The following is an 18,160-nucleotide window of genomic DNA, read 5'->3' as shown; positions in this document are numbered from 1 at the left end:
GGATCAGCTGGCTTAGGGAAGCCCTGCCTGGCCCTGCGGGCCCCGTGAGTTCAATTGTGCAAAAAAGTGTTTATTTTGTATGGCGCTCTGAGCGCGTTGTTGTGCCTGCTTTCCCCCCTCCCACTTCCTGGTCCTCCTCTGCCTTCCCGGCTCCCTGCCTGCCCACACCCCCCCTCCCCTTCCTCTCCTCCCTCTGCCTATATCCACCCTCCTTCCTGGGCAGCCCCCCTCGGCTAAGGGCCCCTTAGGCAAAGGGCGGCTCCTACGGTTGCGGCTCCCTGTGTGTCAGCAGGTGTCCGCAGGGGACGCCTGGTGCCTGTACTTCTATCTCCACCTTCTCCCGGCCCACCCCTTCTATTCCTGGTCACTTCATTCACATGGTGTCTTCACCTCACTATGTCCCACAGTTGCGGTAACTAGGGTTTTTCTCCCCTCGCAGGATTCTCACACTTAGGTGACCTCTGTACCTAATACGCACTCACCGTTCTGAAATGTGGTAAACTTGGCCTTGCCGCTTACTTCCTGCCTGTGTGCTCTGTGTGCTCTCGTATCGTCTGTCTCCCCCTCCCCACTCCCTCCTACTCCATGGTGCTCTCTATCTCGCCTATCTTCTCTAACTGCTTCTCTATTGACTATCCTTCTCTCCTCACTAAATCTGGTAGGAAAAAGTTTAAAAAGGACATCCTGGGGTCCAACCCAGGCCTCCCTATCGCTGACACCTACACTAGTGCCTGCTCCAAGGAAACTCTCACTGACATCCTCTTTTTCGTACCTTCGCCTGTCCTATGGACCCTTCATATGGTCTCTGTGCTCTCTCCTTTCTCCTATTAATGGTGGCACCCGCTGGGATGTCCTCTTGGCCTCCTTCCACTCCTCTAAGGCCATCATTAATGTCTACACTAATGGGACCGTCTTGGTCCAAGGCCCTCAGGCCAACCTTCATCTCTTTGATAGACGCTTCCCACGCCTCATCAACTTCCTTTCCTCTCCTGCTGTCGCCCCTCCTCTGTCCTCGGCTTCCTTGCCTCTAACCTCCCTCCCTGCCCCCTCTCGTGCTACTTCTTCACCTCCCTCTTCTACACCTCCGCAGGGCGTACCTCTGATCTGTACCCCTCCCCGGAAGTCCTTCAAGGATGGCAACCTTCTCCACATTGCCACTCTTAACTCTCGCTCTGCAATCAAGCATTCTTCTGATATCTGTCACCTTCTTGAGGAACTGGACCTTGACGTCCTAGGTCTCACTGAGACATGGTTCACGGCCAGCTCTGTCACCAGCCTTGACACACTCCTACCTGACGGTTACAAGATCCTCTCCGTGCCCAGGCCCAACCGTGCTGGTGGGGCTGTGGCCCTTATCTTCCCTGAGTGGATTCCTGCCTCTGTCACTCCTACGCAGACCTACTCCTCTTTTGAATGCCTTGTCTGCCGTTTCTCTCTCTCTCCTAGCCATTCCCTTACCCTGGCTACCTGGTCAAATCTCCTCCTTCCTCTCTGAGTGGGCGGACCGCTCCTCCTCACTCCTGTCCTCTACCACTCAACTCCTCTTTCTTGGTGACTTCAACATCCACTTGGATGCCTCCTGTCCCCCCACGGGACTTTTTCGTGACCTCTGCGACTCTCTCTCACTCTCTATTCTCCCCTCTGGGCCTACTCATTCTGCAGGGCACACTCTTGATGCTCTGATCTCTTCTGACCTTCCCCTCTCCGTCCCTCTCTCCACTCCTCTCTCCTGGAGTGATCACTTTCTCCTATCCTCCCACCTCACCCTCCCTACCCCACAGGCAAAGCCACCCTCACCACTGCCACCCACCTTCTCGGTCATCCGACCCATGAAGCGCGTGTCAGTTGAGGCTTTCGCAGCCACCTTCTCACCCCCACCTCCCCCCTCGGCTGACTCCCACCCTGACACAGCCCTCTCCATGCTCCACTCTGCTATATCTGATACTCTTGATATCCTTGCCCCTGTCATGAGAATACGCCTGAAGCCCAAAGCCATATGTAACTCCTGGTATGACTCGGATCTCGTCACCCTAAAACGCAAGTGCAGGGTGGCAGAGAGGAAATGGCGTGCTTCATGTTCATCCTCTGACAAACTGGCCTGCCGCCTGCTTCAAAGGCAATACCGTCTCTCCGTTCTCACCAAGAAGAGAGCCCTTATCCAAGACCGCATCTCTGCGGCATCTAACAACTCGGCCAAACTCTTTAAAATCTGCAAGGAGCTTGCCAACCCTGCTGCAGTCTCTACCCCTCCTGTCCCCTCCCAGGCCCTCTGCACTGCACTGGCCTCTCACTTCATCTCCAAAACTCAGGACATCCTATCCTCACTCTCCTCCTACCACCTCCCTCCCTCTTTGTCCGGCTCTTCCTCAGGCCCTTCTGCAGCCACCCCTCCCCCCTCCTTCTCTGCCTTTACCCTTTTTTCTGCTGACGAGGTTTCCAGACAAGTCCGATCTATGAAAGTCTCGTCTAAACAGGTTCACCCCTGTTCCTCCAAAACTATCAAGGAACACATTGACTCCCTGGCCCCTGCCCTGGCTGACTTTTGCAACCACTCCTTCACCTCTGGAGTTTTCCCATCCCCCTTAAGCACTCCCTTATGCACCCTCTTCTTAAGAAACCCTCTTCTGATTTCTCCTGGCCGGCTAACTATCGCCCAATCTCCATCACTCCCTTCCTGGGCAAGCTGCTGGAGAAACTGGCCATCTCCCAGCTTAACCTCCATGCTGAATCTGTTGGCAGTCTTCATGACCATCAATCTGGCTTCAGAGCTGCCAGAAGCACGGAAACTGCTCTCCTGAACATCCGTGAGGACCTGCTTTTGAACCTCGACTCCAACACTCCGTGTGTTCTCATTCTGCTCGATCTCTCTTCTGCCTTTGACACTGTCAACCATGCCATCCTGCTCAACCGTCTCCGTGATAACCTGGGTATCACTGGTCAGGCTCTGGCGTGGCTGACCTCTTTCCTCTCCAATCGACCCTCCCAGGTCCAACTCGGGTCCTTCCTCTCTGACATCTTTTTCTCCACCTGTGGTGTCCCCTAGGGATCTAATCTCTCCCCCTGGCTTTTCAACCAGTATCTGGCACTCCTTGCCCACCGCATCGCCGCTCTCTGCCCCAACTTTCAGTGCTATGCGGACGATACCCAGCTCATTTTCAGGCTACCCTCGGCCTCCTCCTCTCCCTCCCTCATCTCTGACTGTCTGTCTGCTATCCAGTTATGGTGTGCCGCCAATGACCTCTGCCTTAATGCCAGTAAGACTGAGATTCTGCTCATTGGCACACCCACTCCCCCCTTCCCTGCAGCTCTCTGGCCGGCCTCTCTTGGCCCTGTTCCTGCTCCTACCTGCAAGGCAAAAAACCTCGGGGTTATCTTCGACTCCACACTCTCCTTCTCTCCTCATATATCTGACGTCTCTAAGAAGTCACACTACCAGCTGCACCTCCTCAGAGGTATTCTTCCCTTCCTCTCCTTCCCCCAGAAGCTCGCTGTCTCCCGAGCCCTGGTTCTCTCAAAACTGGACTACTGTAACAGCCTCTATCTTAATCTGCCTGCCTCCATACTCCGCCCTCTGCAACTCATCCAGAATAGAACTGCGAGACTTGTCCTTGGCCTCAAGCCCAGGGACCGTATCTCTCCAGGACTGAAATCTCTACACTGGCTCCCAGTGGCTGCGAGGATACAGTTCAAAACTCTCTGCATTGTCCACAAGGCCTTCTGGGGCCTTGGGCCTAAATACCTTCAACTCTCTCTTCCTAAATATCTTCCTTCCCGAGCCCTTCGCTCATCCGTCTCCAACTCCCTCAGGATCAGCCACTTCTCGAAGCAACGAGCTGGGGGTAGATCTCTCTCCGCGGCAGGGGCCTCCCTCTGGAACAGCCTTCCTGCCCCCCTGAAACTTGAGGAGAACCATCTCCGGTTCCGGAAGCACCTCAAAACCTTCCTCTTTGCTTCTGCTTTCTCTCTCCCTCTCCCCTGCTAATTCTTCTCTGAAACTGCACTGAATCTGCAACTGGGCCACTCTCACCGACCTCGGTCCTGGGCCCAGCCACTCTCCACTTGCACTGCCTCCCTGGCAACCCCTGCACTGTGGGACTGTCTCTGTATCCCTACAGCCCCCCCTTCCCAGCACTTGTTCTGCACTTACCTTGCACTTGCCACGAGCTGGCCCTTTTATTCATTTATTCTACTTACCTTGTACTGCACTTCCCCCCTCCCCTTCCCCATGAACCTCTCCCCTCCCCCATCCCCTCCCCCTGCACTTGCGCGATCTGAATGACACCTGGCCTAGTAGGATCGTTGTCTGTCTTCCCCTTGTTCCCCCTTCCCTGCCTCGTCGCGCCTTGAAACACTTGTGTATAGGCGCGTTACAAATGCCTTATCATATCATACGATTTCAAACACAGTGGGGATAGGTGTTAGTGTTACCAAAATATATGACGACTCCCAATTAGCTATATGGGAGGTGAATTTGAGGTGGTGCGGGGGAAGAGTCTGGGGACCAGATGCGTTCAAAGGGAACAGTGGTCATGGGTTCAGGGGACAGCGGCATGGCAGGAGGGGGTTGGAGATGGCATGAGTCAGTCAGCAGAGACGGATTGTGCACTAAGGTTGGAGCAGGGTTTGGTACGACATTCTTGTACGAGCACATTTTGTCAGGGCTTGAGACTCGCTACTTGCAAACATGAATAGCTGCATTGCCGTGAGTACAGGAGACGGGCTGAGCTGGCAGGTAGTGGGGGCTGGCTGTGTGCAGAGCTGGGAGAGTGAGCAGTTCGCCAGAAGGGCAGAGGGACTCTAAGAATAAAGCATTTGGAAGTAAACCAAATGAGGTTCAAAGCATACACATTAGTACAGCGTTAATACACTTATGAAACATGGGTGATGCAAATAGGTAAAGGAGGTGTGGATGTGTCTTCCAACTTAGCTTAGACGTCATTTGACCAGTATGAGAATGGTTCAGGGGGTGGGATATACCGTCTCTCCTCCAACATTTGTTAGTGCACGCGAAGTTCAGAGGAGATGGAAGGGCACTTGTATTTATGACTTGTGAGTGTCGCACGTTATCCGCAGAGCACATTCCTCCTTGAAAACAGGCCGCACGCAGATGCTTGCCGAAACACTTCATTGACAATACGAATGTTAAGAACAAATAACCCTGACCTCACCCACGTTGCATCGATGACCTCTCTCTCCACGTACTCACACCTTTCACACGTCCCCCTGCATCTGCCCCCTACTTGTTATCTCTTACAAGAATCTACTCACATGTGCGTGCTCACCCGAACTCCTACATCACGGGGTTCCAACACCGGTCTGCATTCTCCTTGGAGCGCCGCCCCACTTCAAAGAGCAAAGAGGATTTTTCTTAAAAACGGCTCCTGCTATACCACTCGACCACTCGGAAACCACGTGTTTATTTGGGGCTGGACGCTGCAGGTGGTGGCGGCTCCTTCTGGAGAAGTGGCCGGAAGCCTTTTCAGGTACAGGGGGATGCTGGGATCATGTCAGGGTCACCAATTGAAGGAACGCCCATGAATGCTCACACCAGAGAGAATACAACCCTCTACAGAAAAAAAGCCAAAGTCGATCTTGTAAGGATAACAAGTTTTAATCTCACACGCAGATGAGAGCAACAGCAAAGAACTCTGCTGCTAAGATTGTTCTGCCAAAGAGAGGTACAAGCAGAAACATATAAAGGAAAACATGGTCATAGATAACGCAATAAATACAATAAAAACATGTGCGGCTGATTGAATGGACCCTATAAAAGGTACCACCTTAATCCATAATGGATGGCAGTTTATTGGTCCCAGCCCGTCTGTCCGTCCGTCTTCCATCACATGGGCGCTGCAGAGCTTAATGTCTTCTCACCTCGAAGGTCAGAAAACAAATTAGTTATAATCCTACTATACAGCTTGTTTTATCACTCATACTGTGCACTTGGAAGGCCTTAAGATGGACACACAGGAGGTTCTGGGGCACTCCAACCTTCACACACACATTTCACTCCCTCCCTCCCTCCCTCCCTCCCTCCGCGCCATCCGGCTCCATGGTCTCCACCATCATTTTGAACTACAATGTATCCCTCTCAGCACCTTGCAATACAAATCACAAGAGAGTCACTTTGCCGAGACGCCCTGTTGTCCTTCTTTGAACATTTCAGGAATTGTCACTTTGGGGTTGGTGATCAAAGGGCTCCTGGTGCCATGGAATTCAGGGGTCTTAGGGTTTAGTCAGTAATATGGGCTATAACTCGTGGTCACCCAGGAATGGGTCAGGTCATGCTTTGGCCAGTTTGAGATAACATGCACATCAGGCGCCGGTCTCTGATCGCAGCCTTGTAGGGCACATTCCTCTTGGGTGAAAGAATGTTTCTTAGAAACACTTTTGGAACAACGTATAGACTTGTGGCGGTTGAGGGTGTGAACTGTCCTTCTGGGCGCTTAGGTGTGACTGGGGATTTTACCTATGATTACTAATATCTACTCAAAATAGCAATGCAGCTTGCGCCTAATACTGTGCTATGCAGTTAAACTATATTGGGTTATACTGAAGTAGGACCCTGTTAAACGGGAAGGCATCCCTCTCACCGTCCCTCCTCCCCCTGGCCCATCATAGTGCCTCAAATGCTTCTCGCCTCACTTTAAAGTGCTTAGGGCGGGGCTGACCCCTTCCCAACAAAAGTAAATGGCTACAATCAGTTCAGTTCTGAAGTAAAAAGTGTTGGATGAAGGGTCACTTGGCCATTGGGCGCTGTGATGGCCAGTGAAGAAAAAGAAAAAAAAAGACCAAATGGACAAGACCAAACCTGAAAAATGAATATGTGAGAATGTGATAGAAATTGGCAAAATAGGTTATTGTGGCAGAGGAGATTAGTTGCATAAATCTTGCCTCAAAGATGCAAACGGCTCTCCCAAGTAATTTGAAGCATTAGGGACTCTATTGCCAAAATATGTACTTTGCCTTTCAAATCAAGGTTTGTATACCTATGATTGTGGTTTATACTGAACCCAGGAAGTGGGGCCACCAGGAGGTGGTACCACGTAAGGGAGGAGAGTAACGGGTGAACCATCCAGTCAAGCTCCTCTACAAGCCAGTGCATCACAACTGCAGGTTGCATCGCCCAGAGCTAGGCAAGATCAAAATACTCAGTCTAAAGTAGAGGCATTGCAAGGTCTGCTGATAAAAGGAGGTTAGAGAAGAAAAAAGCATAGCCACATAGCCAGATAGTGCCTGGTATCAGGAATTCTGCTGGCACACACTGATTGAGACTCCATAAGCACCAGACATAAGGCTGCCAGGAGCTAAAATGGACATTTCTGGTAGACATATGCTGAGATTATCTACTCAGGAGAGGTTTCACTGACAATTCTGAGAGATGGAAATACAGTTACCGGGGGTGAAGGGTGTCAGTGGCAGAGAGCTGATGAATGATATGATATGCCATTTATAACGCGCCTATACACAAGTGTTTCAAGGCGCGGCGAGGCAAGGGAGGGGGAACAAGGGAAGACAGACAATGATCTTACTAGGCCAAGTGTCATTCAGATCGCGCAAGTGCGTGGGAGGGGGCAAGGAACAAGTTACTTACCTGTAACTGTTGTTCTCCAGCATGGGTCTGGCCTGGATTCACATGCTCATGAATATTCCCCGTCGTCAGGCTGGGAATCCTCGGTAAAGAAAAAATCAGTATCAGTTTCGTTTCTGATCTTTCTTTCGTAGTAGTAACCAATCACTGATCTCTGCGTCATACTGACCAGAGCCAATGACTGCCATCTCCCTAAGCCCCGCCTCTGGCAGCCATCTTCAGATTTGGTAGCACGTGAAGTGGCAGTATGACCAAGTGAAGAGCCGCAGAGGGGTAGGCGGGTGGGTTCGCATGTGAATCCATGCCAGACCCATGCTGGAGAACAACAGTTACAGGTAAGTAACTTGTTCCTTCTCCAGCATGGGGTCTGGCATGGATTCACATGCTCATGAATATAAGAATACACAGCAGTACACACATGCACAACCACGGGAGGTGGCAACAGGCTCAACATTAAGCAATACAACAACTCAACATTAAGCGTCTCTTACCTCCTCACCAGGCTCACCTTAAGCGAACAGGTTGCGCAGCACTGCTTGGCCGACCCTGGACTCCTCCCTGGAATCCTGATCGACGCAGTAGAATCTCGTGAAGGTGTGTGTCGACCTCCAGATAGCAGCCCTGCAGATGTCCAGCAGGGGCACACCAGATAGGAACGCCGTAGTAGCAGCGATCGCTCTGGTCGAATGGGCTCTCGGACGGCCTGGCAGCGGTCGGTGAGATAACCGGTGGCAGTGCATGATGCAGCCGGAGAGCCATCTGGAAATAGAAGACTTTGAGAGAGCCTTCCCTTGATTCACAGGTCCAAAGTTCACAAACAGCTGTGATGTCCTCCGAAAACTCTTCGTGCGGTCCACATAGAACTTCAGCGCTCTAGCCACATCCAGCGAGTGCAAAGTCCTCTCGGCCGGCGACGAAGGAGACGGGAAGAAAACAGGTAACACCAGGGGCTCGTTAAGATGGAAGGCCGACGGCACCTTGGGCATAAAGGAGGGGTGCGTCCTAAGCACCACCCTCGAGGCATGGAAAGTCAAGTACGGTGCTTTGCAGGATAGGGCCTGGATCTCTCCCACTCGTCGTGCGGAAGTAATGGCCACCAGGAATGCAGTCTTCCACGACACAAACTTCATCGGTGCGGAGTGCATCAGCTCGAATGGGGGCCCCATGAGCCTAGTCAGCACCACGTTAAGTGCCCACGCCGGGGCCGGGGCCTTCACCGGCGGGAATGACCGGAACAGTCCTTTCATAAACTCTTTCACCAGTCGATGGGACCACAGTGACGTCCGTCCTGTGGTTCTGGTATATCTGGAGATCGCCGCCAGATGAATCTTAATGGAGGCATGGGCTAGCCCAGCCTTTGCCAGCGATAGCAGGTACGGCAGCACCTGAGGGGCCGTAATCCGTAGGGGGTTGATCTTCTGTGCTCGGCACCAGATAGAGAACCTCTTCCACTTGTTACCGTAGCATTTGAGAGTCGAGGACGCCCTGGCCTTTGCAAGAACCTCTCTGCAGTCGGCCGGTATATCGTACCCTCCAAACTCTAGCGCTGCAGGAGCCAAGCCTGCAGGTTCAGCGACGCCGGGTCGTGGTGGAAGATGGCGCCTCCTTCTCTGGAGAGGAGATCCGCATCCGCCGACAGCTTGATGGATGGGGACGTTGACAAGTCCAGAAGGTCCGGGAACCAGATCTGCCTCGGCCACGCCGGTGCGACGAGGATCATCCTGCACCGGGACCTCTTGAGCTGGTTGATGAGTCGAAGCAGCAACGGCAACGGAGGGAACGCATACAGGTATAGGCCGTCCCAGGGGAACGAGAACGCATCGCCCATGCTTCTCGGCTGGGGAAACCTGCTGGCGAACCTCTGGCACTTCGAGTTCGTTGCTGTTGCGAACAGGTCGATTTGGGGTTTGCCCCATCATCGGAAGAGTTGATCCACCTGATCCTGGCGCATCTCCCACTTGTGACACGTGCGCAGGTCCCTGCTGAGCGAGTCGGCAATGGTGTTTCTTTCTCCTGCCAGGTGGAAGGGAGCCAGGAACATCCCCTGGGCGACCGCCCAGTGCCACAGATCCTGTGCCTCCTTGGATAGGGCTGGGGATCTGGTACCTCCCTGCTTCCGTATGTAAAACATTGTTGTGGTGTTGTCCGTGAAGATCCGCACCACCTTGCCCTTGAGCGACGGGAGGAACGATTTGAGAGCCCAGAACACGGCTCAGAGTTCCAGGATGTTGATGTGCAGGAGCTCCTCCTCTGGGAGCCAGAGGCCTCTTGCGTGGAGATCTCCGGTGTGGGCGCCCCCAACCTTCCAGGGAAGCGTCCATCGTCACCGTCTCGTGGTATGCCGGCGTCTGAAAGTCCTTGCCCGCCGTGATGTGCGCTCGAACGCCCCACCACTGAATCGCCCGTCGGAACACCTCGTTGAGGGAGACCCTGTCTTCGAAGGTGCCCGTCGCCTGCATCCAACGGGCGTCGAGAAATTCTTGAAGAGGGCGCATCCGTAGTCTGCAAAGGCGCACCAGGTCGATGCAAGAGGACATCATCCCCAGGAGGGACTTGATGGACCTCACCTTGGCCACGTCCATGGCTAGCAGGCGCTGCACTTTGCCCAGAATGGTCTTCATCCGTTCTTCCGACGGTGCCGCCAGGCGCCTCCCTGTATCGAGCTTCGCTCCCAGAAATGGGGCCACCTGCGACGGCACCAGGTAGGACTTTGGGTAATTTATGGCGAATCCTAGGTCTGTGAGTAGCTGGACGGTCCTCGCAGTGTGTTCGACGGCGAGTTCCCTCGTCCTTGAGTGGATGAGCCAGTCGTCCAGGTAGGGGTAGACGTGAATTCACTGCAGACGCAGCCGCGCCGCCACAGGTGCCAGGCACTTGGTAAAGACCCTGGGGGCCGACTTCAATCTGAACGGCAGTGCTCTGAATTGGTAGTGGCGTCCCTGGACGACGAACCTGAGGAACTTTCGGTGACTTCTGAGGATGGGAACGTGGAAGTATGCATCCTCCAGGTCCAGCGACGATAGGAAGTCGCCTTCCTCCAGCTGTCCCAGCACGTGCTGGAGGGTGACCATCCTGAACTTTTGTGACCTGATGTATTTGTTCAAACGACGAAGGTCCAGGATGGGGCGCCAGCCGCCCGTCTTCTTCCTGACGAGGAAGTACCTTGAGTACACCCCGGAGCCCCAGAGCCTCTTCGGGACGGGCTCGATGGCGCCTTTCCTGAGCATCGCCCGTACTTCCAACAGCAGTTGCGGGACGTGACTTTCTTTCCTGGCCACAGGTGGAATGTGAGGGCACTTCTTCAGGAATTCAATAGTGTCCTCTTGCCAGGGTATCCAGCACCCAACGATCGGTGGATATGGACTTGCACACGCCGATGAACTTCGTCAGCCAGCCTCCCACCGGGGTGCTTCGGTGGGGGCCCAAGGCCATGGCCGGTTCAGTCCTGCTTGGAGGTGGTGGCCTTGCCGCCATGGCCACCTTGCGGTAGGACGACGAGCCACCGCTGGATCCCTTGGAGGCCCTCCGGAGGGGAATTCGACGTTGAGGCTCCTGACCCCGCCGCTTTCTTCTTTGCCGCCACCGAGACGACCGAGTCTGGCGTTGGCTGGGACCTGAGGCACAGGGGAGCGGTCTCAGGGACCCAGTACTTCTTCTCGTACCGGTCACGTTTGGCTGGTGCCGTGGAGGGGTTCTTGAGTACCGACAGGCCCTCCTCCCAGATGTCATCGATTAGAGGGACCGCGATGACAGTCTTCCTCTTGGCCTCCCGGCGCTGATAGAGGAAACCTTCCTTTTTCTGCTCCTCCGGGCAGAGCTGGAACAATTCGGACGCCCTGGCGATCATGGCGTGGAATGAGCCAATCTCGTCAGGTGGAGATGCCCGTGCGACGGGAGACCCGTTCTGTCGTCGTCGCGCTCAGAACCCGTCGTCGAGCCCACCGCACCGTCATCTCCCAACTCGTGGGAGGATGAGGATGGAACTGCAGGCCTCACGGGGGCGAGCGGAGGAGAGGGTTGGGTCCTCCGTCGTTTGTTCTGATGACTTCCCGACGGGCCAGGTTGCGGGTCCTCCGGCCTGGGCAATCTCGTCCTTATCTCAGAGCATAAGGACTGGATCGCAGACAAAATGGCCGCCGAGCTATCCTGAGGCCTAGGTTCCGGCTGCGCCGGAAGGGAAGGCTGCTCTTCCTCGCCATCGTGGTATTCCTCGGTCATCTCCCGAGGATCTTCCTTGCGGGACCGAACCTTCTCGAATTGTACTTCGAGATTCCTCGTGACCTCGGTCAGTTCCTCCTCTGAGGCGGACTCCGAGCTCGAGGAGGCTACCGTGCCCCCCCCCCCTTGTTACATCATAGTGGCCATGACGATGGGCTGAAAAGAGGATTCCCTCCTTGGCAGCAGGGAAACTCTAGTCCCGGAGGCAGTCTCCGCTGGCGGGGTCTCTCCCGGCTTGGCCAGAGTCGCCACAATCGCCTCGATAGAGGCCTTTGCCTGCTGGGTAGGGGCCTTCACCACCTTAGGTGCGTCCTGGGCCTTCTCCTTAGGGAGAGGGGCGACGCCTCGCTCCCCCTCACCTGAGATCGGATGGGGCTTCTCCCGAAGCTTACCCGGGGTCTCGGACTTCCTCTTCCCCGAACCGGAGCACTGGCTCGTGGTTGACGGTGCCGGGGAAGGTGCGCCCTGCCTGGCAACCGAAGAGCCCGACCTTTCGGCGCTCCCGGAGCCAGTGGACTCACGGCGCTTGGCCTGGTGTTGGGCCCCCGTCGCCGGGGCGCCCGCACAGGACTTAGAAGCCCGCTCGGACCCTTTCTTCTTCTTCTCACCCGTTGAGCCTTTCTCCAATCAGCTGGCGAGACGAGATTGACGGTCCTTCATGGTCCGCTCCGACAAGTTCTTGCAGAACTGGCAGTCCTTCTCTACATGAGTCTTGTCCCCATGAAGACAGTAGAGGCATCGCAAATGTTCGTCCTCCTTAAACACATTCTGCAGCCCGCATCCAGGGCAGCTGCGAAACAGCTTGGGTCCGGGTGACGAACTCGTGTCCTGGGCCATCTCGAAGTAGGCCGCGAATCTTCTGGAATCCTCCAAGAGGTTGATTCGACGAAATCTTCACCCTTGAGGGGCGTGGGAAAATCCTGCAACAGGTACCCGTTAACGGGAGTAGAAACGGTGGAGCTTGAGGCTCGATTAACCGAAAAAATGTGAAAATTCACCTGAAAAAGCGCGAAACACGCAGTAAAAGCTCGAGAGCTAAGCACGAGGACTCCCAACACTTGAACGTGCGGTAAAAATCTGAAGATGGCTGCCAGAGACGGGGCTTAGGGAGATGGCAGTCATTGGCTGTGGTCAGTATGACGCAGAGATCAGTGATTGGTTACTACTACGAAAGACAGATCAGAAACGAAACTGATACTGATTTTTTCTTTACCGACGATTCCCAGCCTGACGACGGGGAATATTCATGAGCATGTGAATCCATGCCAGACCCCATGCTGGAGAAAGGGAAAAGTGCAAGGGGGAGGGGAGAGGGGAAGTGCAGTACATATGATAGTAGAGTAACAAGATAGTAACAGCCAGAGGGCGGTAAGTGCAGATAAGTGCTGGTAGGGGACTGTAGGGCTACAGAAAACAGTCCCCAGGTACAAGGGTTGCCAGGGAGGCAGTGCAGGTGTGCAGCTGGCGGGGCCTGGGCCCGAGAACAGAAGGGTGGCCAGGTAACCAGTGCTGTATCAGCCAGGAATTCAGCAGGGGAGAGGGGGGAGAAAGCAGAAGCAAAGAGGAAGGTTTTGAGGTGCTTCCGGAACCGGAGATGGTCCTCTTCAAGTTTAAGGGAGGCAGGAAGGCTGTTACAGAGGGAGGCCCCTGCCGACGACAGAGATCTACCGCCCACTCGTTGCTTGGAGAAGCGACTGACCCTGAGGGAGTTGGAGGCGGATGAGCGAAGAGCTCGAGAAGGAAGATATTTAGGAAGACAGAGTTGAAGATATTTCGGCCCCAGAAGGCCTTGTGGACAATGCAGAGGGTTTTGTACTTAATCCTCGCAGCCACTGGGAGCCAGTGCAGAGATTTCAGTCCTGGAGAGATACAATCCCAGGGCTTGAGGCCAGGGACAAGTCTCGCAGTCCTGTTTTGGATAAGTTGCAGAGAGCGGAGAGTAGAGGCAGGCAGTTTTAGATAGAGGCTGTTACAGTAGTCCAGCTTAGAGAGAACCAGGGCTCTGGAGACAGTGAGCTTCTGGGGGAAGGAGAGGAAAGGGAGAATACCTCTGAGGAGGTGCATCTGGTAGTGTGACTACTTAGAGATGTCAGAGATGTGAGGAGAGAAGGAGAGTGTGGAGTCGAAGATGACCCCAAGGTTTTTAGCCTTGCAGGTGGGGGCAGGAAGAGGGCCAAGAGAGGCCGGCCAGAGAGCAACAGGGAAAGAGGGAGTGGGTGTGCTGATGAGTAGAATCTCAGTCTTACTGGCATTAAGGCAGAGGTCATTTGCGGCACACCACTCCTGGATAGCAGACAGACATTTAGAGATGAGAGAGGGAGAGGAGGAGGCCGAGGGTAGCCTGAAAATGAGCTGGGTATCGTCCGCTTAACACTGAAAATTGGGGCAGAGAGCGGCGATGCGGTGGGCCAGGAGTGCCAGGTATTGGTTGAACAGCCAGGGGGAGAGGTTAGATCCCTGGGGGACACCACAGGTAGAGAAAAAGATCTCAGAGAGGAAGGACCCAAGTTGGACCTGGGAGGGTCGGTCAGAGAGGAAAGAAGTCAGCCACGCCAGAGCCTGACCAGTGATACCCAGATTATCACGGAGACGGTTGAGCAGGATGGCATGGTTAACAGTGTCAAAGGCAGAAGATAGATCAAGCAGGATGAGGACGCAGGCAGTGTTAGAGTCGATGTTGGAGAGCAGGTCTTCACGGATGTTCAGGAGAGCAGTTTCCGTGCTTCTGGCAGCTCTGAAGCCAGACTGATGATCATGAATACAACCAACAGATTCAGTGTGGAGATTTAGCTGGGAGATGGCTAGTTTCTCAAGGAGCTTGCCCAGAAAAGGAGCGATAGAGATTGGGCGATAGTTAGCCGGGCAGGAGGGGTCGGCAGAGGGTTTCTTAAGCAAGGGGTGCACAAGGGAGTGCTCCAGGGGGGGATGGGAAGATTCCAGTGGCGAAGGAGTGATTGCAGAAATCGGCCAGGGCTGGAGCCAGGAAGTCAATGTGGTCCTTTATAGTTTTGGAGGAACAGGGGTGAACCTGTTTTGACGAAACTTTCATAGATCGGACTTGTCTAGAAACCTCGTCTGCGGAGAACAGGGGAAAGGCAGAGAAGGAGGGAGAAGGGGTGGCTGCAGGAGGGCCAGAGGGAGAGCAGGGAGTGTGGGGAGTGGGAGGATAGGAATAAAGGGAGGACAGGATGTCCTGAGTTTTAGAGATGAAGTGAGAATCCAGTGCCGTGCAGAGGGCCTGGGAGGGGACAGGAGAGGTAGAGACTGCAGCAGGATTGGCCAGTTCCTTGCAGATTTTAAAGAGTTCAGCCAAGTTGTTAGATGCCGCAGAGACGCGGGCTTGGATGTGAGGTCTCTTCTTAGTAAGGACAGAGAGCCGGTATTGCCTTTGCAGCAAGCGGCAGGCCAGTTTGTCAGAGGATGTAAATGAAGCACGCCATTTCCTCTCGGCAACCCTACACTTGCGTTTTAGGGTGACGAGGTCTGAGTCGTACCAGGAATTGCATTTGGCTTTGGGCTTCAGGCGTATTCTCATGACAGGGGCAAGGATATCAAGAGTATCAGATATGGCAGAATGTAAAGTGAGTAGGGCTGTGTCAGGATGAGAGTCAGCCAAAGAGGGAGCGGGGGGTGAGAAGGTGGCGGCGAAAGCCTCAGTTGACACGCACTTCATGGGTCGGATGACCGAGAAGGTGGGTGGCAGTGATGGAGGTGGCTTTGCCTGAGGGGTAGGGAGGGTGAGGTGGGAGGAGAGGAGAGTGATCACTCCAGGAGAGAGGAGTGGTAAGAGGGACAGAGAGGGGAAGGTCTGAGGAGATCAGAGCATCAAGAGTGTGCCCTGCAGAATGAGTCGGCCCGAGGGGAGAATAGCGAGTGAGAGAGAGTCGCAAAGGTCGCAAAAGAGTCCTGAGGGAGGACAGGAGGTATCCAGGTGGATGTTGAAGTCTCCAAGAAGGAGGAGTTGAGTAGTTGAGGCCAGGAGTGAGGAGGAGAGGTCCGCCCACTCAGAGAGGAAGGATGAGATCTGACCAAGTGGTCGATAGATAGTAGCCACAGTAAGGGAACGGCTTGGAGAAAGAGAGAGCCTGCAGACGAGGCATTCAAAAGAGGAGTAGGCCTGCGTAGGAGTGACAGAGGCAGGAATCCACTCGGGAAAGATCAGGGCTACACCCCCACCTGAGCGGTTGGTTCTGGATGTGGAGAGGATTTTGTAACCATCAGGTAGGAGTGTATCAAAGCTTGTGACAGAGCTGGCCGTGAAGCATGTCTCGGTGAGGCCGAGGACATCAAGGTCAAGTTCATCCAGAAGGCGGCAGATATCAGAGGAGTGCTTGACCACAGAGCGTGAGTTTAGCGTGGCAATATGGAGACGGTTGCCATCCTTGAAAGACTTCAGGGGAGGGGTACAGATCAGAGGTACGCCCTGCGGAGGTGGTGTAGAAGGAGCAGAGAGGGAAGGGGAAGGCAAGATAGCCAAGGAGGAGGAAGAAGAGGGAGGCGAGGTAGTCATGGAAATGGAATGAGAGGCAAAAGAGAGAATATGCTGAAGATATAAATAGCTTCAAATGCAAGGCAGGACATCCTGAGTCATCTATTATGTTGGAATGTATGGCAAAGTACAGATGAAATGCCACTGTTGGCATATAGTAACAAAGGGCGCTGGCATAACACATTTTGGCTTGATTCATCAATTTGCCAAGATATAATACATTACAACACTTGCTCCTAAGCCATTGAGTCAATAGAGTGTTTAACAAATGATCTAGGGTTAAGCTATAAATACGTCGCGTGTGCTTGTATAGTAGGGTTGGTTGCAGCGCTATGTGTAAATGGGGCATTATCGAATAAGGGTAAGTGGTGGTCGGCATAGTATCGGAGTAAAAGGATCATGGGCTTTTAATAGTAGGCTCAAGGTGGAGTTTAGTGCACAGGATCAGTGGACCATTTAAAGGATATATAACAAATACCCAACTTGCTACAAAGAGGAAGTGCAGAGGGGCATTCCCAAAGCATACATATGGAGTTGACGAGCATCAATAATTATACCTCGTCATGCCTGGGGCATGGACATTGGCGGGCTAGAGTGAAGCGCTCAATTTGAAAATGCATCCTTCTGCCACCCACCGCTACCCACATATCTTTTTGAACCGTAAAGGGGTTGGATTGATTTCATAAAAAGATATAATTCACTATTTCACATAAACCTTAAGACCCCAACTTCAGCTCAGACGGGGTGGACCAGATTCAGGATGGATGCTCAACCCCCACAGGCTAGTCAGGCTGAGATCTTTGCCCCACACCCCTCCTCCGCTTAATCACTGCATCAAAATAGAGTGGTGTAAATCAAGGCGTGAATGCATTACACCTTGATTTTACTCAAATATTTACCACTCCACCCCATTTAAATGGGTGGTGTGTTGTGCAAGGTTATGATGTTTTAATTGTAATTTTAAAATGTGAGACATTACTGCTTAATGATCTTGTAAAGGTTGCCTTTCATTTTTGTTTATAGGAGATGAATAGGCGAGAAGAGGCAGAATAAAGAAGGGGATCTGTCAAGAAAACCACACCGAAGGACAGTAAAACTTTCAACACAAGCCAATCAACCAAGACAGCTATTAGACCAGGGGCAGGAAGTAAATAATACACTGAAATGACATGCAATAATGCCAACTTTAATACAGTATCTCCATCTTGCACACCAATCTTTGTTCGAGTATCCATTGCATTCTGAAACTTTCTAAACAAAATGTACTGTAAGCAGAGATATGCCAGACACACACACACACACACACACTTAAAATGTGAAAGCAAAAAGCCAAACCCTCAAACCAATGTACTAAAGACAGTGGGTGCCGTCGTCACTGTTCAATCAGGTGGCGACTTGACATAAGATGTCAATGTAAAGGCCAAGAACCTGTTCACAATACACCCTTTTCACTAGAGGTGGGAGAGCCAGAGATTTCATGGGTAGGGCCGAGCCAGAGCGGAGCCTGAAGGTCAGGCCTGGTTCTAGGAGCCCACCACGGGCTGAGCCCAGGAAATGGCTGCACAAAACACTTTCTCCAAAATCCCCTCCCTTCAGATGAGAGGGAACCCCATATTGCCGTCTTCATGTGAACACCAGAAGATCATAATGCCAGAGTAATGTATTTGATCACACTGGGAGTCAGGGCTACACTTCTCGTATGCAAGGGTCTGAGAAGGGTGTGGGGAAGCCCCCCCCGCTCCCTTCCCCCGAACTCCCCAATAGCCACTCCTGGCATCACAGCCAAGTGCAAATCTCAATGAAAGCCCACAAAACATGACCTGGTGGTGATGCGCACAGAGGGGGCTAAGGGGCAAACATGC

General features: G+C 53.3%; 1 protein-coding gene across 1 annotated transcript in view; it reads left to right on the top strand.

Annotated features, from left to right (window-relative positions):
• LOC138551759 (transcriptional regulator ATRX homolog) overlaps positions 1-17,513 on the top strand; it is a 342,209-nt gene extending 324,696 nt beyond the window's left edge. The window contains exon 4 of the mRNA XM_069642527.1: positions 17,322-17,513. The gene's annotated coding sequence lies outside the window, so the exon portion shown is untranslated. The remainder of the gene's footprint in view (positions 1-17,321) is intronic.
• Positions 17,514-18,160: the final 647 nt, after the last annotated feature.

Source organism: Ambystoma mexicanum, chromosome 1p (genome assembly GCF_040938575.1).
Source record: "Ambystoma mexicanum isolate Mex_15411 chromosome 1p, UKY_AmexF1_1, whole genome shotgun sequence".
Taxonomy (NCBI): domain Eukaryota; kingdom Metazoa; phylum Chordata; class Amphibia; order Caudata; family Ambystomatidae; genus Ambystoma; species Ambystoma mexicanum.
Note: the sequence above shows the minus strand (reverse complement) of the source record. Positions and strands in the feature narration are given on the sequence as shown.